We start from the raw sequence: 27757 nt of genomic DNA on the forward strand, positions 1-27757 counted from the left end.
CGAGCGTGGGTTCAGCCCCGCAGCCCCGCAGCGTCGCGGGATCTGGTTATGGTCGGTTCTGCGGTCGGTTCTGCGGTCGGTTCCGGAGTCCCACGGACGCCTTCGGCAGCAGGTCCGGGTGAGTCCCGCACACGGAGCCGCGGAGCCGCGGAGGAACGGATGCGTGCATGCATTCGTGCATGCATGCGTGCGGTGGTTGCGTGGGCAGCTTTGAGGTTCGCTCGTTTTTGTGTCCACCACGGCGTGGACGTGACCGGTTCTGGTTCGGGTTCTGCAGTAGGTAAGTGCGTGAGGAGCGTGGCCGCGGCTGCAGGGCTGCGGATCCCCCCCCACACACCCCCACTCCACGGCTGCGTGGATGCCTTCACTCTCGGGTCGGCTGGATCTGGTTTTCTGAGCAAATCCGGACCGGATCTTGTTCCGGATCTGGACCAGATCCTGGTCCGGATCCGGTCCAGTGGGGGCTGGTCGTGGGAGATGCCCCCCCACGCAGCAGGCCTCCGCTGCTAAAGCCCTCATCTCCATCACCTCCACGACACCAGGTCCACGGAGGACATGGACCTGGAGGTCCTGATGGATGAGGGAGCTGGGGGTTCCTGTTGTCATGGCGACGGAGTGTTCGGGATGGGGATGGAGAACAGGTTCAGGACCTGATGCTGCAGACACCAGGATTAGCTGCAGGTGTGAGGACAGATCTACAAGTTGATCCAGAAGGACAGACACCCGGGTCCTACCTGCAGTACTGGAGCCGAGGTAGTACCGTGTAGAGGAGGTCCTGGAGGTCTGGTGGGGGTCTGGTGGGCAGCCCCGGTCCTGCAGGTCTGGTGGGCAGCCCCGGTTCTGCAGGTCTGGTGGGCAGCCCCGGTCCTGCAGGTCTGGTGGGCACCTCTGGTCCTGGAGGTCTGGTGGAGGTCTGGTGGGCACCTCTGGTCCTGGAGGTCTGGTGGAGGTCTGGTGGAGGTCTGGTGGAGGTCTGGTGGAGGTCTGGTGGAGGTCTGGTGGAGGTCTGGTGGGCACCTCTGGTCCTGGAGGTCTGGTGGAGGTCTGGTGGAGGTCTGGTGGAGGTCTGGTGGACACCTCTGGTCCTGGAGGTCTGGTGGAGGTCTGGTGGAGGTCTGGTGGAGGTCTGGTGGAGGTCTGGTGGGCAGCCCCGGTCTTGGATCCAGGGACACATCTTTAAGACATATTGTAGTCTGTCCATCTATTTAGTGTCCCCTGGTTTCATGGACAGGTACAGGTGACAAACACAATCCCAGATCTTCTTTCTTGCTAGAAAAACCAAGACAGGAAGTAACACAAATGACATATCAGTAAACCCCGCCCCTCCAACACAGATGAGCCAATGACTGTTGAGCATCAGTTCCTCAGGGACCAGAACTCAGACATCTGCAGTTTTCAGCTCCAGAATACACTGAAGATCCTGAAATCATCAGTTTAATGGATTTTATGATGACATTTAAGAAAAAAGAAGATGTATTTGGAGTACTTGTACTACTTGTTCCAGGAATTCAGAAGTTAGACAGTGGCGTTTATTTAATTTAATGTGTTCCATGTCTGCTTTGCTTCAGACTGTCAACTTTACGTCCAGAAGATCAACAAGGACGTCAACATTTATTGTAAGATAAATCGGAACGATGTTTTAGATCTGCTGACGATAATTAATTTAGTCTCAATCGTTACTTAGAAACATAGACTTTGTCTCTGTTAATCTAGTGTTAGGTGGTACAGTTGTACTTTAATCTAGCGTTAGGTGGTACAGTTGTACTTTAATCTAGTGTTAGGTAGTACAGTTATACTTTAATCTAGCGTTAGGTGGTACAGTTGTACTTTAATCTAGTATTAGGTAGTACAGTTATACCTTAATCTAGGTCAGTGCTTCTCAACTCTGGTCCTCGTGGACCCCTGTCCTGCATGTTTTAGATGTTTCCCTGCACCAACACACCTGATTCTAATTAAAGGTCCTCGTTAGCTTGTCACCAAGGTCTGCACAGCTCTGTTGATGACACAGGTACTTTTATCACGGTGTGCTGAAGCAGGGAAACATCTAAAACATGCAGGACAGGGGCCCACGAGGACCAGGATTGAGAAACACTGATCTAGGGGTAGGTTGGTACAGTTGTACTTTAATCTAGGGTTGGATATGACATTTATACTATAATCTAGCGCTAGTTGGTACAGTTGTACTTTAATCTAGGGTTGGGTAGTACATTCATACTATAATCTAGCGCTAGGTGGTACAGTTGTACTTGAATCTAGGGTTGGGTAGTACATTCATACTATAATCTAGCGCTAGGTGGTACAATTGTACTTTAATGTAGCGCTAGGTGGTACAGTTGTACTTTAATGTAGCGCTAGGTGGTACAGTTGTACTTTAATGTAGCGCTAGGTGGTACAGTTGTACTTTAATGTAGCGCTAGGTGGTACAGTAGTACTTTAATCTAGGGTTGGGTAGTACATTCATACTATAATCTAGCGCTAGGTGGTACAGTTGTACTTTAATCTAGGGTTGGGTAGTACATTCATACTATAATCTAGTGCTAGGTGGTACAATTGTACTTTAATGTAGCGCTAGGTGGTACAGTTGTACTTTAATCTAGGGTTGGGTAGTACATTCATACTATAATCTAGCGCTAGGTGGTACAATTGTACTTTAATGTAGCGCTAGGTGGTACAGTTGTACTTTAATCTAGGGTTGGGTAGTACATTCATACTATAATCTAGCGCTGGAGGTAATTTAGTTGGAGGTAATTTAGTTGGAGGTAATTTAGTTGAGCTCACGGGTGCAGGTGTAATTGATTGCAGGTGATTGAGACCGGGATGAGCACACAGTTTGTGACCATGTAGCCATGTACACGTTTCTTGGATGTTTATACTGGAATAAACAGTCATGTGTATTTGAGTTCACGCGTCCAAACTTTTATGTCTCGGTAAAGCAATCCCTGAAGGACTTTTGAGTAGCAATAGTCATAACAGTTATACTATAATCTAGCGCTAGGTGGTACAGTTGTACTTTAATCTAGGGTTGGGTAGTAAAGTTGTACTTTAATCTAGCTTTAGGTGGTACAGTTATACTTTAATCTAGCACTAGGTAGTACAGTTGTACTTTAATCTAGCTTTAGGTGGTATAGTTGTACTTTAATGTAGCGCTAGGTAGTACAGTTATACTATAATCTAGCGCTAGGTGGTACAGTTGTACTTTAATGTAGCTTTAGGTGGTACAGTTATACTTTAATCTAGCACTAGGTAGTACAGTTGTACTTTAATCTAGCTTTAGGTGGTACAGTTATACTATAATCTAGCACTAGGTAGTACAGTTGTACTTTAATCTAGGGTTGGGTAGTACAGTTATACTATAATCTAGCGTTTAATGGTACAGTTGTACTTTAATCTAGGGTTGGGTAGTAAAGTTGTACTTTAATCTAGCTTTAGGTGGTACAGTTATACTTTAATCTAGGGTTGGGTAGTAAAGTTGTACTTTAATCTAGCTTTAGGTGGTACAGTTATACTTTAATCTAGGGTTGGGTAGTAAAGTTGTACTTTAATCTAGCTTTAGGTGGTACAGTTGTACTTTAATCTAGCACTAGGTAGTACAGTTATACTATAATCTAGCGTTTAATGGTACAGTTGTACTTTAATCTAGGGTTGGGTAGTAAAGTTGTACTTTAATCTAGCTTTAGGTGGTACAGTTATACTTTAATCTAGGGTTGGGTAGTAAAGTTGTACTTTAATCTAGCACTAGGTAGTACAGTTGTACTTTAATCTAGGGTTGGGTAGTACAGTTATACTATAATCTAGCGCTAGGTGGTACAGTTGTACTTTAATCTAGGGTTGGGTAGTACAGTTGTAATTTAATCTAGCGTTTAATGGTACAGTTGTACTTTAATCTAGGGTTGGGTAGTAAAGTTGTACTTTAATCTAGCTTTAGGTGGTACAGTTATACTTTAATCTAGCACTAGGTAGTACAGTTGTACTTTAATCTAGGGTTGGGTAGTACAGTTATACTATAATCTAGCGCTAGGTGGTACAGTTGTACTCTAATCTAGCGGTAGGTAGTACAGTTGTACTTGAATCTAGGGTTGGGTAGTACAGTTGTAATTTAATCTAGCGTTTAATGGTACAGTTGTACTTTAATTTAGCGTTGAGTAGTAAAATTGTAATTTCATCTAGCGTTAGGTAGTACATTTGTACTTTAATCTAGCGCTAGGTGGTACAGTTGTACTTTAATCTAATGTTAGGTGGTACAGTTGTACTTTAATCTACTGTTAGGTGGTACAGTTGTACTTTAATCTAATGTTAGGTGGTACAGTTGTACTTTAATGTAGCGTTGGGTGGTACAGTTGTATTTTAATCTAGGGTTGAGTGGTACAGTTGTACTTTTATCTAGCATTAGGTAGTACAGTTGTACTTTAATCTAGCATTAGTGTCACAACCTGCACTCTTCTTCCCCAGTCTCTCATTCATTCATTGACTCTGCCACGCCCCACACTCCACTCCACCCTCTGCAATCAGGACTGATCAAACACACCTGCTACTCACCTGCTACTCACTTGCACACACCTGCTACTCACCTGCACACACCTGCACACACCTGCTACTCACTTGCACACACCTGCTACTCACCTGAACACACCTGCACACACCTGCTACTCACCTGCTACTCACCTGCACACACCTGCCGCTCACTTACTCTGCCACTATCTAGTCCCCTGCTCCACTCACTTTCATTGTTCTTAGCCATCTCGATGCAAGACTCTCCAGCGTTCTCCATTCTGACTTCTCGTTGCCGACGCCGCCTGTTTTTGGACTTTGCCTTGTCTCCTGTTCCCCGGTACCCGACCTTGTCTTCCGAACCTGACGCTGATTATTGCCTGCTCCTTGTCTGGTATTACTGACTGCTCTTCATCTCTGTTGTGGAAAATAAAGTGAACCAGACAAGCTACCGCTGTGTGCTCTGTGTGTTGCATTTGGGTCCTCTGCCGGCGGTCACAGTTACGTAGTACATTTATACTTTGATCTCGCGCTAGGTGGTACAGTTGTACTTTAATCTAGTGTTAGGTGGTACAGTTATACTTTAATCTAGTGTCTGGCAGTAAATAGTAGGTCTGAAGTTATGCGTAGTAGTAGGTTAATTGATGATTCTAAATTGCCCGTAGGTGTGAGTGTGTCTGGTTGTGTGTATATATGTGGCCCTGCGATGGACTGGTGACCTGTCCAGGGTGAACCCCTGCCTTTTGCCTGAAATTAGCTGGGATAAGCTCCAGCAGACCCCCATGACCCTGCAGAGGATAAAGCTGGATAATGATAGTAGTAGTTGTAGTAGTAGTAGTAGTAATTGTAGTAGTAGTGATAGTAGTAGCAGTGCTTGGAGCTCCTTGGAGCTCATGGTCTGAAGACGATCTGAAAACAGCTTTTGAGCCGTTGAAAGGGAGAATATGAGACCTTCTAGTTTCCTGTTTCAGGCTGAGCTTCAACTTTTCAGACTGTTTTAATGTCCATGTAGTTTTTCCACCTGTGATGACTCCTTGAGCTCTGGTCTGTGCTAGTCGGACATGACGGCGTTCCTTCAGTCTGAGTTCCTGATCCACAGGCTGTCTTCTTGGAAACGGCCTTCCAGCAGCAGTCCCTCCTCCTCTTTTGCTTCTTCATCCCTGGCTTCCCTCCATCATTGTTTGCATCTTTTGTGCTGAATGCCAACACCCAGGACGCTGCTCCCGCTTTCTCCCTGCTTGTATGACAGAAAGAGGGGGATGGGTGTTTCTGTCGCCCCCTTCTCCATCGGGGCTGTGGGGGTCCTGTTGCTGTCAACTCACTGGGGAGGATCTTTCTCCGTCATTTGGACAGAAAACCCGGTCAGTGGCGGAGCTGAGTGTCCGTGCTCGTTCGGCTGCTGTTGGAGCTTCATGACGTCACGTTTTGTTCAAAGATCTGACCTCAGATCTGCTGAGGGACGAACCCAGAGCAATACTGACAAAAGCTGGAAACAGTCAGGGCTATCACTAGCTATTTCAGGTCACTGTTTGATGAAATTCCTGTGTGATGGTGGAGTTCAAGTCCTTCAGGATGGTCCCCGTGATGCGTTGAAACAGGTTAGATTTATGGATCTGACGCTCAAATCCAAGTCGGACTTGTTAAATGAACCTAACTAGCTACAGAGACGTAGCTGGACCAGCATGGTGGTTCGTTAGTATCTGGAGATGCCCAGTTAGAAGCAGGTCTGCAGAGGATAGCAGATGGTCTGCAAAGATCCCTCCGCAATCTGCAGCGCGGCACATCGATAATCCAAAAATAACACAGAAAGAAAAAGTTGAGGCAGTTATTGATTGTTGGGGTTTGGATGTTGAATGGTGGTGCACCTGTGGACCTGGAGGAACAGGTGGACCTGGAGAACCTGTGGACCCAGAGGAACCTGTGGACTTGGAGGAACATGACCAGCCTCGTCCATCAGGACAGGGACTTTGGTCATGTCGGTCAACAACTCTCCAGCCTAAATCTTGTTTCCTGTCTGCTCTGGTGAGAACCATGTGTGCCCCTTCACTGCTCCCCGCTCACTCTGCTGTTATTGGTTACTCTCAGAAACGAATCAGGTGTCACTACAAGTCGCGTTGCCGTGGCGACAGAGACAACTGGAAGATGATTCTGTTTGAACCGAATCTGACCTAAGGGGGGCGGGGCTGAATGCACATGGGGATAGCTGTATAGAGGGAATGCGAATGATGTCACAGATACGACTTCACAGCGGGTTACGCCCACTGAGCGGCAGAAAGACTGAGTGTCAGAAAGACTGAGTGTCAGAAAGACTGAGTGTCAGAAAGACTGAGTGTGAGCGTAAACTTTCAGTTTGAGCAACTGGAAAACATCTAAAATGGGAAAGAGCTGTTGTGCGATCGACTGTACTCATAGATTTAGCAAGAAATCAGAGTTATCGTTTTACAGACTGCTGAAAAATAAGCTTAAGAGAGACAAATGGATCGCTGCAATTCACAGAAACAACTGGATTCCAGACACCGAAACGTGGATTTGCGGTTCCCATTTTGTATCAGGTAATGTTGGATTTTCGGGTAGCTAACGTTAAACGGTCAAATCATAAAGTTCGGTGTCCTCATCGCTTTAATTTCTACAACAAATCCTTGAAGTCGGACCAAGCGTCAAGACTTTTGTAAACCTTCAAGCTTTGCTTCGTGTATTTCCCCGGCGTAGAAATTAAGTAAATATAAATATCAGGAAACTGGATTCGTGGCACAATATTAATGTCCATGGACCACTGGTTCTTGGTAACTGTACCAAATATTAATGTCCATGGACCACTGGTTCTTGGTAACTGTACCAAATATTAATGTCCATGGACCACTGGTTCTTGGTAACTGTACCAAATATTAATGTCCATGGACCACTGGTTCTTGGTAACTGTACCAAATATTAATGTCCATGGACCACTGGTTCTTGGGGTAACTGTACCAAATATTAATGTCCATGGACCACTGGTTCTTGGGGTAACTGTACCAAATATTAATGTCCATGGACCACTGGTTCTTGGTAACTGTACCAAATATTAATGTCCATGGACCACTGGTTCTTGGTAACTGTACCAAATATTAATGTCCATGGACCACTGGTTCTTGGTAACTGTACCAAATATTAATGTCCATGGACCACTGGTTCTTGGTAACTGTACCAAATATTAATGTCCATGGACCACTGGTTCTTGGTAACTGTACCAAATATTAATGTCCATGGACCACTGGTTCTTGGTAACTGTACCAAATATTAATGTCCATGGACCACTGGTTCTTGGGGTAACTGTACCAAATATTAATGTCCATGGACCACTGGTTCTTGGGGTAACTGTACCAAATATTAATGTCCATGGACCACTGGTTCTTGGTAACTGTACCAAATATTAATGTCCATGGACCACTGGTTCTTGGTAACTGTACCAAATATTAATGTCCATGGACCACTGGTTCTTGGGGTAACTGTACCAAATATTAATGTCCATGGACCACTGGTTCTTGGGGTAACTGTACGGGTCACTGTCAAGTCCAACTGCCTTTATTTTAATCCCATAATCAGCTGTTATCCCGTCTTCTCCACTAGTTGCAGCTGTTTTTGCTGATGTTTTGCCACTCAGTGCGAGTAAGGGGGCTGGTCCAGTGGGAAAGTGACGTCAATACATACCCTCTATTGGTTACTCTCATAAACAAATTAGGTGTCACCACAAGTCGCGTTGCCGTGGCGACAGACAACTGGAAGATGATTCTGTTTGAACTGAATCTGACCTAAGGGGGGCGGGGCTGATTCGTGGTTTGCGTTCAGAGGACCAATCAGCAGATGAAATCAGTACTTGCTGAAGGAGAAAAGCTGTCTGGTATGACTGCTCTTTTGAAATGTTATTTATTGCTAAACCAGTCCTGCACCTCCTAAAATGACAGCTAGACGCCCTGAAAACTGCACCGTTTAGTGCTGAACCCATCACTGTCCTTTGAAAACATGGTTGAATATGAAGGGATCAGTTGTAACAGTCCTCTCCTGTAACCGAGAACATTTAGATGCACGTGATCCAGACCGGTAGGTCTGCTGAGTCAGGTTTGGACAGCTTCTCTGTGTGATATCTGCAGTCCATATGCAGTTGATATAAACAGAATTTTTTGATCTCGTAACGTTGTAGTAGTTTCACACTAAGCAGAATGTCTTGTTCTGGTAACGTTGTTGTAGTTTCACATGAAGCAGAAGGTTTTTTTTCTTGTAATGTTGTAGTTTCACACTAAGCAGAATGTCTTTTTATCATAAAGTTGTAGGTTCACACTAAGCACAATTCAATTCAGTTTTATTTATATAGCGTCTATTACAACAGAAGTTCTCGTAACGTTTTTTTTGTTTCATTCTAAGCAGAATGTCTTGTTCATGTAACGTTGAAGTTTCACTCTAAGCAGACTTTTTTGTTATCGTAACGTTGTTGTAGTTTCACATGAAGCAAATGTCTTGTTCTCGTATCGTTGTTGTTGTTTCAAACTAAGCAGAATGTCTCGTTCTCATAACGTTGACGTTTCATGCTAAACAGAACGTCTCGTAACTTTCAAGTTTCACACTAAGCACAATGTCTTGTTCTCGTAACGTTGTAGGGCTGGTTTTCTCCCCCAGTAACGGACCGTTCGCTTCGGTTTCAGCTGAAAGGACCGTCCTTCTCTGCACCTTATAAGGCCGACCGTTCGTCTTCTGCTCAGATAGCTGAGTTGTTGAACTTGTTGCCGTGGGGATGAGCATCCATAAATTTGGGGGCTGGGGTGGGGGTGACTCGTAGGGCGCTTGGAGAGAGTCAGACGAGGACGGTAACGACAGCCTCAGAGGTGCTCAGAGAGGTCTGCGCGGAGCTGACGTCAGGTGGCACCATGTCTGAGGGGTTTCCGTCCCCGAGGAGGTCTCAGGGAGTTTTGGTCAGATTCCTGCTCCAGAGCCACATGTCTAAACTACAGTGAGTTTATCCCAGCAAAATCTAAATGAAGGGAACGCGTAAGATTCCAGCAGTAAGTAAGTAAGTACAGAAATAAGTACAGTACAGAAATACGACGAAAACCTTTACAGCTCATGCCTGCTTAGATTCTTGTCCTGAAAACCAGAACCTCTGATCCACCTCCAGATCTCCACACTCACCCACCAACAAGACCCTGAGGCCACGTTTACACATAGCCGGGTATTTACAAACAAGGATATTTCCCCCTCTACGTTTTGAAAAATACCATCATTTACGTGAACCCGCATAAATACACTGTTAAGGTGCTATGAGCAGCCAAACCTGCAGGGGGCAGTGTAACGAGAAGATAAAGTCATGCTAGCCAATCAGAATCCTGGAAAAAAACATCAACAAATGACACGAGTAACTTCCAGTTACTTCCAAGATGAACGAGAGTCTTTGGTTTGGAGTGACAGAGAAGTGGAGTAACTTTTAAGTGTGACTTTAGAATATAAAACAGGTAAAATACAAGAAAATATTGACGGTGGCCAAACAAATTGTAAACACAGGTCGCACTCATGACGCTGGTGACGTTTTTGTCGCATAATGTGACGTTCTGAAGACTAAATGTCCGTTTCCCTCCGTTTACAAGCAAACGTTAAGACAGAGTTTTTGCAAATCTCCACTTTGGCTGGAGTTTTCAGAAATGGTCGTTTTTGGAGACTTTGAGCTTCGTTTTGGTGTAAACGAACGGCCAAAACGCATGAAAACACCACCGTTTTTGCTACGTGTAAACGGGGCCTCAGATGCTGATACTCCTCCACTGGAGGCAGAACCTCAGTCCTGGTCTGGTGCAGGTTCTCATCCTAGTGCTTCACACTTGGCTTGTCAGAGAAACCAACAGGACGGCATAACAACAAGCAGAGACGTAGTCCTGACGTTGCCGGACCAGATCTCTCCTCGCTTGGTCTAGGCCTAGACATAGGAAGTTCTGAACAGAATTTACAACGAAGGCAGTGTGGACAGTACAGCTCCTCTCCACATCCCAGTCCAGCGTGACGCCTCCCACCGAGGCCAGGTTCAAAGAGGAGGTGTTGCAGAGTTGTGGATCTTTGGTAGAGATGCACTGATCAGGATTTTGAGGGCTGATAACCGATCACCAAAATCAGTGTCTGCCGATTCCGATATTGCCGATCACCGAATTTAGCGTGAAATCCATAAATTTGTCAATAGTGTTGTGTCATGTACACAACACTGACATTGTTAGGTATAAACATTAGGAGATGAGAAAGTACCATGAATGATCTGTTTTATTGCAGGCTGAGGCAATATTACACCCTCTAGAGACTCTTAGAGATGACTTGGACTGGCTTACAAAGAGTATGTGAAGCTTAGTAGCTTAAGCTTTTCTTGTGGTAATAATTATGTAAAACATGTGCAGCAACACAGACAACAGCAGACATGTGACTCTCTGTTGATACAAGTTGTAAACTATAAACCTTAGTTTTCCTGTGGAAAGAGGAATTCAATCTTAAAATTAATTATGAATTATTAAGGTTTACTAAAGCTTTAGCAATAGCATCTGCTGCATGTGAGGACACTTGTGAGTGAAGCAAAACTCTTCACACTAGAACTCCTAATGACTCGTGAAGTGACTGACACGACTGTCGTCCTGCATGAGGGTTAGTGAGGGTTAGGGTTAGATGTGATTGTATATATTCTGGTATAACATTCATCAGTGAAATATTTACGACGCAGCAGCGCATACCGGGATCCGAGCAGCTAACGACGTGTTTAAACCCGACGTCTTCTACAACAGAAAGCAGCTGTTGATCAAGGCGTATGAATCCATTACCTTACGATGTAGTTCTTTATTTTTCTTGCTGTCGTTTATAGGTCTCTGTTACAGGTGAGTTAGTGGCGTTGCTCCTTTTCTTTCTCTGCCTTAGCAGCAGTCAACTTTGAGAACCCAATATACTCCTTTGTGTGAGAAGCTTTCAAATGTCAGCTTTGTTGTGTTGAAATTCTTTTATAACATTCCTCCTCGGGGCAAATTTGTTGTCCTTTTCGGACATTGTAAAACTCCCTTACCAGTGACACCATTCTCAGTGTTGATGTTTTGTAGAGACGGACACAACCCCTTAGGACACCTCTGTATGAGGTGTGGGAACACATGCGCGGGCCACGGTTTCTTGTTGTAAACGTCATCGGATCCACCTGCTTTGAACTATTATTTTGAGAACTCCGATCAAAACTGGTAGTGCCATTATCGGCCGATAATGATCGGTTGCCGATCGATCGGTGCATCTCTAATCTTTGGGAGCTTAGATGTTCAGTGGTGGTGGTGGACCTGTGGATCTGGAGGAACCTCAGCAGGAACCTCAGCAGACGGACTCTAACCTCCTTCTGCTACCCATCGGTTCAAGCCCCGGAACGGCAACCAAGATGAACCACCTTGGGCCCCTGAGCAAGGCCCTTAACCCTAATTGCTCCATGGTGTGTGTCTCAGATGTAAGTCGCTTTGGATAAAAGCGTCTGCTAAATGACAGTAGCAGTAGTAGTAGGTTTGTGGTGAACAACAGGTGCAACACCTGAAACTGATGTGTCGGAGAAAGAAGGTGGTCCAGATCACAAGGTTTGACTCCCAACCCGCTCCCCTGATGACAGGGAATAAGCTCTCCCCCTGCCTGGCTGTCAGCGGGATGGAGAGAGTGTATGGATGGATGTTTGGAGACTTAGAGAGCACTCTGAGAGACGGAGAGTGGAAACCAGCCGCCTGAAGGCTGAGATGTCCTCGATTTGATCTGATCACTCACACACACACACACACACACACACACACACACACACACACACACACACACACACACACACACACACACACACACACACACACACACACACACACACACACACACACACACACACACCGGGGTCTTCTGCTGTGTGTGAATGTGAAGCTGAATGTCTTCGGGAGCGTTCCCAGTTTTCATCTGCTAGTTTCCATGACGGCAGCTCGTTCCTCCAGACTCCTGCAGCTTCACATTTACGGCTGATCTTCATCACTACAGTTCTGGTGGGATCCAGACCTGCGGTTCGTCTACCGACCACTAGGGTAAGAATCCAGGCTTACCATTCCTCTGCCAACAACTTGAATCTGGATCCAGACCTGCTGTTCCTAAACTGACCACTAGGATCAGAATCCAGACCGGTGGTTCTTCTGGTGATCATTAGGGTCTGAATCCAAACCTGCGATTCCTCCACCAACCACTACGGTCTGGATACAACCTTGCTAACAGCAGACCATGTGACCACAGGTCCTACCAGAGTTCTACTAGTCCTGGTTTTTGTTTCACTAGTTCTGGATTTACTTCTTCTGGTCCTGGTTTTACATAATCTAGTCCTGGTTTCAGTTCTTCTAGTCCTGGTTTTGGTTCATCTAGTCCTGGTTTCAGTTCTTCTAGTACTGGTTTTGGTTCATCTAGTCCCGGTTTCAGTTCATCTAGTCCTGGTTTTGGTTCATCTAGTCCCGGTTTCAGTTCTTCTAGTCCTGGTTTCAGTTCTACTAGTCCTGGTTTTGGTTCATCTAGTCCTGGTTTCAGTTCTTATAGTTCTGATTTCAGTTCTTCTGGTCCTGGTTTCCCAGATTGGAGCAAATTCGTGTAAAGCCTTAATATTAATATGTATCATAGGTTAGCATAAACTAGCCAAGCTAGCATCAATAACTGACTGAAATAAGGGGGCGTGTTTGAAAACACTGCTCAGAAACCTGCCGGTGACATCACAGGGGGCGTGTCCAGTCGGTACAGTGTGTGGTTTTTGTGTTATCTTTTCTCCTTGTGTTGGATTCGTGTGTGTTCTGTGTTTTCTTCCGGTCCGGTACTGGTGGCTCGATCCGGTGTAAGAAGTTCTGGGTGCTGGCTTCATGAGCTCTGTCCTGATAGCGTTGCTGCAGTTCCTGCAGCTGCTGGTGTGTTTGGTTCTGAGCTAACCATCAGCTCAACGGCTCTGCTGCTTCCCCCCGTGTTACTGTGTTACTGGAACTGTGAGATGAATGAGCACATGTAGGAGCTGCTGTAATTACTGGCACACACACACACACACACACACACACACACACACTGGAAGTGCAGGGCATTGATATTGAAATTGGAGTGTTTGACCCCTGAAGTTCTTCCTCTCTCTGCCTCTCTGGATCAGGATGAATGGAGGCATCAGACTGGAAGCAGTTGGTTCGCATCCCACCCCCCTCATTACCATTTCACCCCACACCCACACCCTGCACCATCCCTCTTTCCCGCTCTTTTTGGAAGCTTTTACACACATACCTCCACTGGTACGCTGCCTCAGAGACCCTGACGGCTGTTGAACAGCTCTGTGGGAATCCAGACACCAGAACTCCCCAGAACCCAGTCTTTTATCCCCAGAGCCTCCTGGGAGTGGTTTGGAGGGTGATAGTTCACCCCCTTTAAATCTGAAAGTTTGGTATTTTGCAACCCAAAATCAGAAAAACTTGTGATGGGGCAGCAAATTTAAATAAAACTGACTGCAAGCAGCACCCATCGGGGACCAGAACTTCTGTGATGTCACCCATACATTTCTGTTTCTGAGGCCGGCAGTTTCAGAGCTCTGGGTGACGTTGTCTTTGGAGGACATGGTTCCACCAAACCCGGATCCAGAAATGAGCAACTGGCTGGACTGACCCAGCCTGAGAGAAGCCCAGACTAAGACACTCAAGGTATTCTGGGGAAAAACAGCCATTCTGAGGTCAACCAAGGGACAAGGTCTCTCTAGTGTGACCTGGATCTTCCCTGGGACCTCCTCCTGGAGGGACATGCCTTAAACACCAGGAGACATCTGAACTGTGGAGGAGCAGTGAGTCCAGAGTAGACACCCTGCAGAGGAACCTCATCTCAGCTGCTTGTATTCTCTTTAAGCTTGAGTTATGGTTCTGTGTCAAAACGACGCCGTGCCTACGGTGTGTGGTACGCGTCGACGCAGACCACACGCCGTCACTGACGCCGTCACTGACGCCGTCACTGACGCCGTCACTGACGTCACTGACGTCACTGACGTGCACCTCCCAAAAATTGTAACTACACGTCGAGGCGATGCAGACCACACACAGACCGAGAGGGCTGTGATTGGTTCACTTGGTAGCAACGCATTTCCGGTTTCCGGTTTAAAGCAGTCGGGAACTTTCAGCACTCTTTTCTTCGTTTATGTGTGATTTTTTTTTTTGGTTTGGTTTTTTGCACAATAGTTGTCCTTATCTCTTTGATTCACTGTGACCAGAAAGAGTCTGATAAACCATTCAGGAAAAGATTGCGAATTAGCGGTCACGGGGGGTACTGCACTACGGAGAAATGGAGTGAAGGAGAAGTCCGAAGGGTTCATGACGGCGTCACGGTGACACCGTGTGCTCTGCGTTGGGTTGATGCAGAACCATAATTCAGGCTTTAGTCCTGGTTTCAGTTCTTTTAGTCCTGGTTTCAGTTATTCTGGTCCTCGTTTCACCTCTTCTGGTCCTGGTTTCACCTCCTCTGGTCCTGGTTTTACCTCTACTAGTCCTGGTTTCTAGTCTTCCAGCCCTGGTTTCACTTCTTCTAGTCCTCATTTCAGTTCTCATAATCCTGGTTTCAGTTAATCTAGTCCTGGCAGAGGAACCTCATCTCAGCTGCTCAGCTGTATTCTCCACCTGGTTCTTTGGTCACTACCAACAGTTCCATAGGTGTGGAGGGGAACGTAGTTCAAAGATCATACTTTGAACCAGCCGGCAGGTTTTACAGATCTAACCCGGGTTCATAGTATGAGGAGGGAAGAACAAGCGGGGGTGCGACTGCAGTTACAGAATAAGTTCAGGGTATGATGATTAACTTCGCCGAATGACGTTATCTAACAGCTGTATTCACAGAACAGGCGTCTGAGTGAGAAAACTGCAGAGAAAAGGTGGAAAACTGTCAGATCTGAGTCCTCGCTATCCCGTTACCATGGTAACTGACGGCGGAGCTGGAAGCTGGCCGACTCTCCTGGGAATAAACCACGGTATAATGCAGAGCCGTGTGAACGCGTCCCCCGCTGTGTTTCCTGTTTGACTGCCTGAAAACCTGCAATTAAAATAGATTTGTGTAACGAACCTGCAGACAAACGTACAGACGGCTGTTGGGGACCGAGGAGACCAAAGTTTAGAAAAGACTGAAGGCTGAAAAAGCTGAGAGAATCACATGCCAGAATAAATGTGGATAAAAACAGAATACAATGGTTTACAAATGGTTTTAACCTATATTTGAATGCAGCCGGGCAGCAATCCTGATTAACTTCCCCCTTGACTGGAATAATCGGTTTGATAGCAGGCAACATCACTGTACCAGCAAACCACTGACAAACATACACTGGACGACGCTGGAGAGACATCCAACCAGAGAAAGGAAGCATGCAACATCAGAAATTCAATTTCAATGTATTTTATTTGGTAAGGGACAATGTACATCAATCAGCATTTTTTTTTTAAAGGAAGAAAAAAAAAATGTAGATGCACCCAGATTGCAGCCATAGGCTGGTTTACATCGGTAGTCCCCCTGCCAGATGTAATCAGCAATCTGTACGGAGTGTGTAGATGAAGTTTGAGATTGCAGAAATGACTCTGCCCAACCCAGTCAATCCAAACCTGGGAAAATGTAGAAGAATGAAACATGCCCACTTTATAAGTTAGCCATTGTAGCATCACTAGCTAAGTTTATTCTATCCTGTAATCGTAACTTATGTGGCCTTAAACCAGTTCTGAACATCTCTGTCCAAACATGGTTTCAAATGCCAGAGGCAGAAGATGAGGATCAAGTGCTGTCCTCCCGTTGGTTCAACCAGGACGTCTCAAACAAACCCTTCCAGACCAACCACAACCTCTCAGATCAACCCTACCAGACCAACCAAGAACTCTACCAGACCAACCACAACCTCTCAGATCAACCCTACCAGACCAACCAAGAATTCTACCAGACCAACCACTACCTCCCAGACAACCAAGGACTCTACCAATCAGACCAGAACGTCCCAGATCAACCCTACCAGACTAACCACAACCCGCAGACCAACCAAAACCTCTACCAGATCAACCACAACCTCCTCAACCCTAGCAGACCAATCAGAACCTCCAAAACCAACCAGAACGTCCCATACTAACCGTACCAGATGAAGCAGAACCTTCAGACAAACCAAAACCTCCCAGATCAATCCTTTAGGACCAACTAGAACCTTATATACCAGCCCTTCCAGACCAACTGGAACCTCCCCTACCATATATACATATATATTTCTATACTCCGGTCTTTCCAGGTGTCCTCTCACCAGTGTCCTTCCAGGTTGCTAGTTGAGTTGCCAGCAGAGAGAGCTGGTGGAGCTCCTGGTGGAGGATGGTCCGTACTGGTTGGATATCTGAAGGGAGGTTTGATGGACAGAATTGAGTGGAATTAATGTAAACCTATGTTAGTTAGCGTCTCAGGTGGTGTGTTCCAGCTAACTGCTACTCTTCTTTGTTGTATTAACCGTGGTTGGTGAAGCCAGCCCCTCCATGATGGTCTTGTAGGAACTGATGTTCAGCATCTGTTTTCAGATGTTACACGACAGTTAGCTTTACGATGGACATCTGGACCCTCAGCAGGTTCAAATGTCCAAATATAAATGCCCTTTTGTTTTACATGTAAGGGTGTGACTTTAATTTGTGGATTTCTTTCTTTTAAGACGTTCTTTATGTGATGTTGATTGATCATCACCGTCTCCATAGACAATAAAACAATGATATGGCTTTTATTTTGTCAGGTTATACATGTTTTAAAAAAAATGTAACCTGAGAAGGCCTTTCAACAACGATGGTAGTAACGAAAACCACAAGACGGGGTCAAAGACATCCCTGGAACTGGACCGGTGCTCACTCTCGGACAGTACCCCAACTCAGGTGTCAGGATCGGAGCAGAGCATCTCCAGGTTTTATACCGTCTTTCTTCAACGTAGCGAGAGCTCTTTGTCCTCGGGCAGGATTGTTCAGAGTGATGAGTGTTTTACTCACGTTATTTACGGCCACAAGGTTTTCTGGTTGGCAGAGGAGCGGGAGCCGGGTGGTGGCGGGGTGAAGGGGGTGGCGCTAGGGGGTGTGGTGCCATCAGCTCCAATGGGGCGTGAAATGTGTGAGTGTGAAGTGCTGTTGGCTATGGTACTGGTGTTAACTCCACCTAGAGCCCACGCGGCCAGCATTTTCATATGAACATTTGTGTCATGGGGTCAGATTCCTGTCCAGAAAGTTCTGATTTTGTTTTATTCGTAGTGAACATCTGTCCCTGTTTATTTACTGATATTAGCAGTAGAATCTGTCTGACACCGTGAAAAATAAATTTGTATCGTCCGGGTTCTTGGTTCTGATGTGAGCCGCTTCATGACAGCGCTCTCTTTAATGTGGATGCTTGCAGGTTTGGATTTGCTTGCTCCACGCCTGCATCGTCAGTTGGGAGTGTTCAGGGCGCTGGGGGAACGGGGTTGTGGATCTGGACCAGACTGGACCAGACTGGACCAGATTGGCAGCTGTTCTCTCCCACCTCAGCTCCTTAAGGTTAGAGATGATTCATGAGCGGGAGCTGACTCTAGAAGAGGCAGATTTATGAGTGAACAGCTCCTCATTGGTCCCTTTAACCCTGGTATTAACGATCGTCCTGAGTGTCATCAACGCGACTGCTTCAAAGACCCACGCTCTGCTTGTCATGACATTCAAGGCTTCTAAGCTGTCATAATCTGTCATAAAGCCACCTACAGGCCATTTTAAGAGGTTATTGATTAATCAGTAAGTAAAAGTTATAAATAGCAGTCATAAGAATTCATTCCATCTCCAGATTTGTCTTCCAAACTCCAATCACAGATCGGCTCTGCCCCGTTTAGACCACAACCACAACCTCCAACTGTGTCATATTGGTAGTGTGACTGGCAGAAATGTGTCTGATTGGTTACGGAAGGTAACCAATAGCACCAGAGTGAGCAAGGAGAGGGGCGGTACCAATGGGAAATGGAGGATTTAGGTGGCAGGATGTAACACAGCAGTTTTAGTCACAGCCATGTTGTGGTTCTGATAAATACCAGCGAAGATTAATACTGTACAACCCTCATCTTTAAATTAATGGAAAACTCCAACACTTTAATTAGTCAGTCTCTGAGTCTAATGTCTAAAAACATGACATGTGATGTGGTTTGTTTCACAGAACCAGGACGAAGGATGGATTATGATGGATTCTGTCCTGATCGGGATTCTGAGAATAAGACGGGTATCAAGTAACTTCACAAGGTAATAAACTTCTTCCAAGTGATTCTTATTTTAACCCGTATGTGGGTCCTGCTAACCAGAGGACAACCAGCGGGATGGCTTCTGCTTCACTGGTTTCTTAATCAAACTGGAGCCTGAGGACCTGACCATTCCCCAGCTCGGTTTAAGCCATAAAAACCAATAATCCACATTATTGCAGAACCTGCACTGATCCACCTGTAGATCTCCTGATCAGGTCTTCCTTCACTCATGAATAAGACACTCAGAAACGTAAACTCCTCCACCTGAAGCAGAAGCTTACTTTTGACATGGAGGGGACATTACACCTCTCAGATTTGAACCGTGGTCTTGGTTTTGGACTATGGTTTCAGGTTTGAACCATGGTCTTAGGTCAGAACCATGGTTTCAGGTTTGAACCATGTTTTTGGTTTTGGACCATGGTCTCACGTTTGAACTATGGTTTTGGGCCTTGGTCTCAGGTTTGAACCGGGGTCTTGGTTTTGAACCATGGTCTCAGGTTTGAACTATGGATTTGGTTTTGGACGCTTCTCTCAGGTTTGAACCATGGTTTAAGGTGTGGAGCATGTTTTCAGTTTTCTACAATGGGTTCAGGTTAGGACCATGTATTGAAGTTTGGACAATGTTTTCAGGTGTGGACAATGGTTTCAGGTGTGGACCATGGTTACAGGTATGGACCATGTATTCAAGTGTGGACTATGGTGTCAGGTTAGACCTATGGTCACAGATTGGATCAGATTTTCAGTTTTCTATAATGGTTTCAGGGGTAAACAATGGTCTCTAGTTTTGGTATGGTCAATAGTTTCAGGTTTGGACCTTATCCCGAGTTATTTCAGTGACTTTTGTTTTTTTCTTTAATCACGTTAACACTTGTCGTGAATTTCCATTCTGAATGCAGATGGGGTGGCGTGACAGCAAAAAACAAATTATTTTAATATACTCATCAATATCTGTGGGCAGTAGGGGTTAATGAAAGAGTTGGGGCTGGTAAACCCACTTAGGGTGGGTTTACCAGTCCACTTCGAGCTACGCTGCTAACGGGGCTAGCAGGGCTTTATCCCCTGGAACATGACGGTGTACACGCTCACTCATCAAACTCAGATGGTGGAAAATAACGTTCACACATAGCACTCAAACGCTTCAGTCAGGGTTGTGGGTACCTGGTGGCTCCGTGGAGATGGTTGCCATGGTTACTGCAGTTTAATCAGCGTTTGGAGGTAGTGGTGGCAGTGGAGGTAGTGGAGGTATTGGAGCTAGTGGAGGTAGTGGAGGTAATGGAGGTAGTGGAGGTAGTGGAGGTAGTGGAGGTAATGGAGGTAGTGGAGGTAGTGGAGGCGGTGGATGTGGTGGAGGCAGTGGGCGTGAAATCAGCGTACTGACTACGCGTGAGCTGGGAAACAGCTGACATTACGGGTTAATTCATGGAGAGTAACTTCCCAGGAGCTGTCAGCTTCATCTAGAGGTTTTCGGGCTGATATCAGAGGAGCAGAGACAAGATCTCCTCACACCCTCTCTTTCTTGTACTTGGTCTTTGCTGACACCTCCGGCGGACGTCTAACAGTCACAGACATGGCTTTACTGGGTCTTGGCCTGCAGAGCAGCAGAAATGAGGCCGAGCGCTGGTCTGAGGGAGCTGATGACTTCCCTGCAGCCTTGGAGTCTCTCTGACCGAATTATTTCTGCTCCTCTGCAGTGAGCCCGGTCTAAACCGGCGGACACAGACGGAGGAGTGCCGTCCCCTCCTCCTGCCATGCTGCTCTTTTCTGCCGTCACGCATCCAACAGAAAGCCATGGTCCAGGCAGATGGTGCTGAGCTTCAGGGTCGCTGATGTTTCAGCTATGCCGAGGTCTCACCTGTAGGCTAGAACTGGAACCACACTTCTCAGGGCTCCACTCGACCGCATCGTGGCAGCCAGCCTTTGATGCTGACGAATGCCATTTATGAATTCTGATCAAACCGCTGCAGACATCCTCATTCCAGACATGTGTGCTGGAACATCTGGAACTGGTGCTGGGACTACTGAAGTGCCATTTGAGCACCGCTGGGACCCACAGGGCCATGACAGATTTGAACAATATCTCCTCTCCAAGTTTCCCACCTCATGTTTGTTCTAATTAAAGTATAAGAACAAAAATCCAGACCATAGTGGTTGTAGAGGAACTGCAGGTCTGGATCCGGACCGTAGTGGTGGCTAGAGGCCTAGTGGTTGTAGAGGAACGGCAGGTCTGGATCCACTGACAGGTGTCCAGGTCCAGACCAGCATCCCTCCACCTCCGTGCTTCAGTGGGTCTGAGGTGGTTTTGCTGGTTTCCTCCAAACATGGTTCTGGACATGAAGACCAAACATGTCCAAGTTGGTCTCATGTGTCCAAAGGACATGGTTCCAGAAGTCTGCTGGTTTGTCCAGATGCAAGTTTGTGGACCTCAAGGCTGAATTATGGTTCTGCGTTAAACCTACGCCGTAGGGTACGCGGCTACGTGGGAGTCTCTCCGTAGCCTACGCCGTAGCCTGACCTGCACCTCCCAAAAAATGGAACTACGCGTTGAGGCGACGCAGACCCAACGCAGACCAAACGCAGACCGAGAGGACTGTGATTGGTTTGCTTGGTAGCAACACATTTCCGGTTCCGGTTACGAAGAATATGATTCAGGATAAGGATATTTTCTTCGACATCCAACAACTCCAACCCCAGCAAGATCCTCTCTCTCTCTAAGCTAAACAAAGAATCAACTAGAGACGACGATAAACCATTCATGAAAAGAACGCAACCCCCTAGTGCTCTGGGGGGGTACTGCACCACGGCGAAATGGAGTGACGGAGAAGTCCGAAGGGTTCACGACGGCGTCACGGCCACGGCGTAGGCTCTGCGTTGGTTTAACACAGAACCTTAAGGCCCAATCCCAATACACCCCCTACTTTCTTTCACTAGCCCTCCCTCACTATCACTACCCCTAAAAAAGAAGGGGACAGATTTTAGGGCACTTGAAATCTTCCCAGGGGTCTGTCCCAATACTCCCCCTACTCCTACTTTCAGCACCACCCCTAAAATCAGGAAGCTGAGAGCCAAAGGCTGTTTTAATTTCAGCTGTAGCGCTGTTAATATACCACTTTATTAAGTTTTAATATTTTTTCAGGCGTAAAAGTAACCGTTAAGATCCCCAACCTGGGCTCAGTTTATCCAAATAACGCCTGTTAAGAAATTTGACCCGATGTTTTCGGAGAAGAGAAGAACCGCCAGCTCGGAGCAGCAGCAGCAGCAGCAGGAGCAGCAGCAGCAGCAGTCGGAGTACAGACGTGATCGCCAGGTCAACCTGTGCCGTCGTCCCGGGGAGAAACCTGCAGCTCTGTGGAGAATTACCGCTGGCTGAAATAAATCATTTAGGAAGATAAATGTTGGTTTAATAGATGAAATCTAACAGTTGTAACTACGCCTGTTAAGAAATTTGCCCCGAAAATTTCGAGATTTCTGCCTGCTGGCTCGGGAGCTGATTTATGGTTCCGCGTTAAATCGACGCAGAGCCTACGGCGTAGGTTATGTAACCTACGCCGTAGGCTCTGCGTTGGTGTAACGCAGAACCATAAATCCCTTTATTCTGGCGTGCTCTTCGGTAAACGGGCAAACTAGTGATTATGTACATTCACTGAGTGAATATTATGAAAGTAAAATATATATCTCTCGCTAGAAATGTAATCAAAATGCATTTTTATGCAGAAACTAACTCAAAATATTGATTTTATTCACAAAAAAATAAGAAATGTCCGCCATGTTTTTTTTTTTTTTTGATTCAGTCCGCAAATGACGACAATAGCATTCTGGGAAATTTTTCTGGCCCTAGTTCACCTAGGGTGCATCCGAAAACCTTCGATCCGTAGGGACAGATTCATAGCCACTACACTCGTTTTCTTCACTACCCCTAGATGAAAAGAGGAATTGGGACACCACTACCCTCACGGGAACGCACAACATTTAGTGCTAGGGCTGAAAACTAGAGGTAGTGATAGTATTGGGACAGGGCCTTGGTTTGCTGAGTCCAGACACTCCAACATCAGGGAGCGTGACGGGGGACTGCGGCTCCGTCCCTCGTCATTAACGTGTTTCCTGCAGAGAGCCCTTCACCCTTGATCCCTGCACCGCTACCAGAACATGTGTAACTGAGGAGGTAACCAGAGACCGGCTCAGCCAGCCGTCCCTCCCCCTCCCAACCGTTAAGCTGCTGCAGGTAAATAAAGTAAGTGATTTCACAGACGTGCCCCCCCCTCCAGCACCACCATTGTTCTGTAATCACCCACCTCCATCTATGCTCCTGCAGGGATTTCTCATGTTCCGCTGCAGATCAGGGAGGAGAGCGTCTCACTTTCCCGTTGTTATTCCTCGCACCGCCGCTTGTGTCTGAGGACGCCTGCAGACGTGTCTGAGCTGGAGTTTCTCCAGCTGTGGAGCCCAGATATCACGCTCTGTGCCGGGTCCAAACCCGCTGAAGCCCCCACACTCTTCTACACACCCCGTTCAACGTCCCGCGGAGGCTGATGAAGCCTGCGATGGCGCTGCCGCACTAAATACAAACACACACCTGTGTACCAGAACAGGTCCCAACGAAGCCTCACAAACAAGAACACACACACATTCCTGTCTCTGTGTCATTGAGGGGACTGAGTCCCCCCCCTCCGCTTAAAACCAACACTTCAGCTGTATATCTAAACTTGGGAGGTCCGACACCTTTAACCCGACCAAGCTGGCGGATCCAAGCGCTCGGATCCTGCTTCCTTCGGAGTCAGCCCAGGATCTGAGGAAAACTACCGTTCCAGGGCGTTTTCACTCAACCAGGTTCTTCTTTCTTCTTCTGAAACATGGCACATCCTGATCTGAAACACTCTTCTCTGAACTTCAGTCTAGCTTTTCTTGCCCGCCCCTTTCCTTGGCATCTTTGAAGCTCACGTTGTGGTCCAGTGATCTTTGATTTGATTTGAAGATTTTTAGTTCAAACATGCATGATAAAAAGCGTACAAAAAAGTGAAAATACATATATACATATATATATATATATATATATATATATATATATATATATATGTATATGTATATGTATGTACAGCACTTCATATAATAATAGTTCACGGATCCACCAACATGTTAGAAACGAAGTAGGAATGAAGTAACCACTTATCGAGTCCTACCAGTGAATCTTACATACATTCTTACACATAACATTCTTATAACAAGATGAGTTTCAATAACTGTTCAATACAGTGATATAATACTCATTATATGTATATATAAATATAGTCAAAAGCAAATCAAGGCAAACAAAAGAAAAACAAAACAAACGCCCATCATTTAGTTGTGCTACTATGTATGTATGTAATAATAGAAGTAATTATAATGCATAGTATTACATTATCATTACTTTACTATAATACTACAATATAATAGAGAACAATAGACAGCAATGGTATAACAATATACTTGAATAACTTTATAAGAGTAGATATGCTATATACACACTGGTTCATATATTTACCTCCAATTATATACATAAAAATTACTATAAATCTATATATCTACATATAACTATAAATCAGTATATAATTATCTTCATCTGGGTCTGGAATCAGCAAATCTTCAAGAGCAGTCCGATGTGGACTTCTGTCAAGACATTGTCCTCCTTCTCGTCCTTTGTTCCCTCTGTGAAAGTCTGGCTTAGTTGGGATCAGGGGGTTGTGATGGTGCCAGACCCAGCAGTCACCCCTGAGCAGTTCCATCCTCATTCCCACGTAGCAGCGACCGGTCCTGTTGTGGCAAACACCGGCCCGGTTGGCTTGACTACAATGAGAAACCTTATCCACATCTGGGTTCTGATTCTACCCACGACCCCAGAAATGACATTCGGCCCCATTCAGGCCTGGCACCAGCCCCGTATACGGTGTAAAGCAATGGGCGAAGCATCAGGTCACGTGACCCGTACGGGGAGGGTACAGGAGCACGCCCACCGCATGTCAATCAAAGTTAGCTTTGCTCCCAGCTGCTTAAGCCCAAACATCTGCAGAGCTGCCTTCAGACATTCCCAGCAGGAAAAACCGTGAAACACGTCGATTCGACGGGGAAACCCAAGATGACCGTCGTGTTTAGCCGACGGCGGCTTCGTAAAAGCATCTGGTTGCGCCGCTCGGGCCCTAGCATGCCGTCTGTTGCTTGATATAAAGGGTTGGTAACGATAGCTGCTTCAGGAGGCTTCGCTAAACTCGATTGCTGAATCCTTCCAGTCCAACCCAGAACTGGTGTCAGGAGTCTCTTATGGCACTTTTCCACTAGTACCTACTCAGCCCGATTCGACTCGCCTCGGTTTGGTTCTTTCCCACTAGGGGTCTAACGTAACGAGTAGATACTTTTTCTGTATCTATTCTGCTGAGGTTCTAAGCTGCTGAGTCGGCTGTATCTGACATCATCACACTACAGGACACCGATTGGTCGGGGGGTTGGAGTCAGACGTCTGAGTCAGGAGGAGGAAATCAGAGAAAGAGACTCTGACGGATTCTTGTTTCATGATCCAACTCTGAGCTGCAGATGTTCATAAACCTGGTGCTGAGGAGAGAATTAAAAAGGGATCTAGACGGAGATAAGGAACGACCAGATCTACCAGGAGCTCTGTCTCTTCATAGCTGCTCACGGCTCCAGCTGACTTTTCAGCAGCACAAAGACGAACTAAAAAAATTAAAAAGCGTTGCTGCTTGAAGCTTCTCTCACTCTCATTTTTTAACTTGATATCAAACACAAGCCACAGATCCAGCAGCACATCTATCATCTCCTCCAGGTTCTACATCTTTAGTGTTTTTGTCTTCTTCGTTTAGATACACAATCAAATACGTCACAGCAGCTTCACTCCAACCTCCTACTTCTGCTCCAGGTGCTGATTGTTATGGAAAAGAAACCAGGCAGAGTTGAGATGAGTAGAGCTGAGTAGGTTCTAGTGGAAAAGTGCCATTAGTACCGCTGCAACAAGGTATGTAATCTTTAGGATGAGAGTCCTCGGGGGTCATTGTTCACAGCTCAGCGGTCTTAGATGGATGAGGCTAAACGATAGAAGCCATTAGACCCAGCCATCAAGTCCAGACCTGGATTTAATCTGACCTGACATGGTTTATGGACCCTGCACAGGTCTGCTGCAGGTCTGGATCTGAACCCTAGTGGTCAGTGAAGGAACCACAGTTTCAGGGTTTAGCAAGTCGCTGTCCAGAAACGAGTCTAAGCCACAACCAAAGTCCACCTCAGTTATTCTGACCCATAACTTAAAAATAAGCGTACGCCAATGTAAAAGAAGAGTCTTCACAGAAAAAGAAAAAAGAAACCAGTTAAATTATTCAGTGATGACTGGCCCTCACGATGAGGAAGATAAAGCGAAACAGCCAAGAAACAGGAGCTTTTTCTTATTGAGACGGATCAGCTGATCCGCTGCTTTCACACTGACGGACGTCTCTGAGCTTTTGGAGCGGTACATGAAAAACAAGAAAGACACGGACAAAATCAGAGAAAGGAAGACATGAAAGGGGGGCTGGAAGAGGGTGACATACTTAAACAACGATGAAAAAGCAGATGATGCACATATGGCAGGAAAAGCGGGAGGGTGAGAGAGGAAATGGACCAGTAGGATCAAATGAAGGAGTGTGAAGTAGAAGTCGATAATTGAATGGAGAAGGAGGAGGGGAAGGATGGGGGAGGAGGAGCCTTGTGGGAGAAAGGGCAGAGTGGAGGACAGAAGAAACAAGAGAAATGTGTGAGAGGAGGAGGGAGGGATTGTACACATGTATGAAACCTCTCCACGAGTTTGTGTGTGTGTGTTTCAGTGTGAGGAACTCGTTTCTAATGCCTGTTGAGGACCTGATGTCATCTGGTGGGAACAAGAGACCACAGCCCACTAGTCATCACTAGTGCATCAAACCTGGTGTAAGGACAAACTGCAGCCCCTCTCCTGACCACTAGGGTCTGAATCCGGACCTGCAGTCCCTCTGCTGACCAGTAGGGCCCAGATACGGTACTGCGGTCCCTCTACTGACCACTAGGATTCAGAGCCGGACATGGAGTCCCACTGCTGACCACTACGGTCCGGATCCGGTGCTCTGGGCAATTTATGTTTAAAATCAACAATAAAACACTTCCTGACAGTATTCAGAAGCTCTTCCAAAGCAGAGTTAGCCAATATGAACTCAGGGGAACATTTATGTTCAGGAAAACAAAGGCAAGAACCAACGTTAAACAACAATGCATCTCAGTGACAGGAGTTAATCTGTGGAACAGCTTAGATACAGAAATGAAAATGTGGAGCACGTTATTACAATTCAATTGACACCCGAGCTGTGAATAAAGACTCAACAGAGCTGAACCACTGCTATTCTAAAGATAATATGGCTTGTTGTGCTACCAGAAGCACTACCTGCACCGAGACCCCTGCAGCAGGTTTCGGTTGCCCTGTGGAGAAGTCTAAAGGCTGAGTTATGGTTCTGCGTCAAAACGACGCCGTGCCTACGCCGTAGGGTACGTGCCGACGCGTACCACACGCCGTCACTGACACTGGTTCGCTTGGTAGCAACGCATTTCCGGTTTGAAGCAGTTGTGAACTTTCAGCACTCTTTTCTTCGTGTATGTGTGATTTTTTTTTTTGTTTTGGTGTTTTGCACAATAGTTGTCCTTATCTCTTTGATTCACTGTGACCGGAAAAAGTCGGATAAACCATTCAGGAAAAGATCACGAATTAGTGGTCACGGGGGGTACTGCACCACGGAGAAATGGAGTGACGGAGAAGTCCGAAGGGTTCACAACGGCGTCATGGCAACGGCGTAGGCTCTGCGTTGGTTTAACGCAGAACCTTAAATCAGGCTTAACTCCGTACATGGGACCAGGTACCTTCCACTTGACTGAAGGAGGCTAGCCATTAGCACTGCTCCAGGACCGTTCCAGGACGACCAGCTGGACCGCTAGCTGATGGCCAGCTGACTG

The 27757-nt window shown here is 46.2% G+C and overlaps 1 protein-coding gene across 1 annotated transcript in view; it reads left to right on the top strand.

The window, feature by feature from the left end:
• fat3a (FAT atypical cadherin 3a) overlaps positions 1-27757 on the top strand; it is a 124588-nt gene continuing 96831 nt past the window's right edge. The window contains exons 1-2 of the mRNA XM_061718741.1: positions 1-118; positions 18688-18770. The gene's annotated coding sequence lies outside the window, so the exon portion shown is untranslated. The remainder of the gene's footprint in view (positions 119-18687; positions 18771-27757) is intronic.

Source organism: Cololabis saira, chromosome 4, assembly GCF_033807715.1.
Source record: "Cololabis saira isolate AMF1-May2022 chromosome 4, fColSai1.1, whole genome shotgun sequence".
Lineage (NCBI taxonomy): Eukaryota > Metazoa > Chordata > Actinopteri > Beloniformes > Belonidae > Cololabis > Cololabis saira.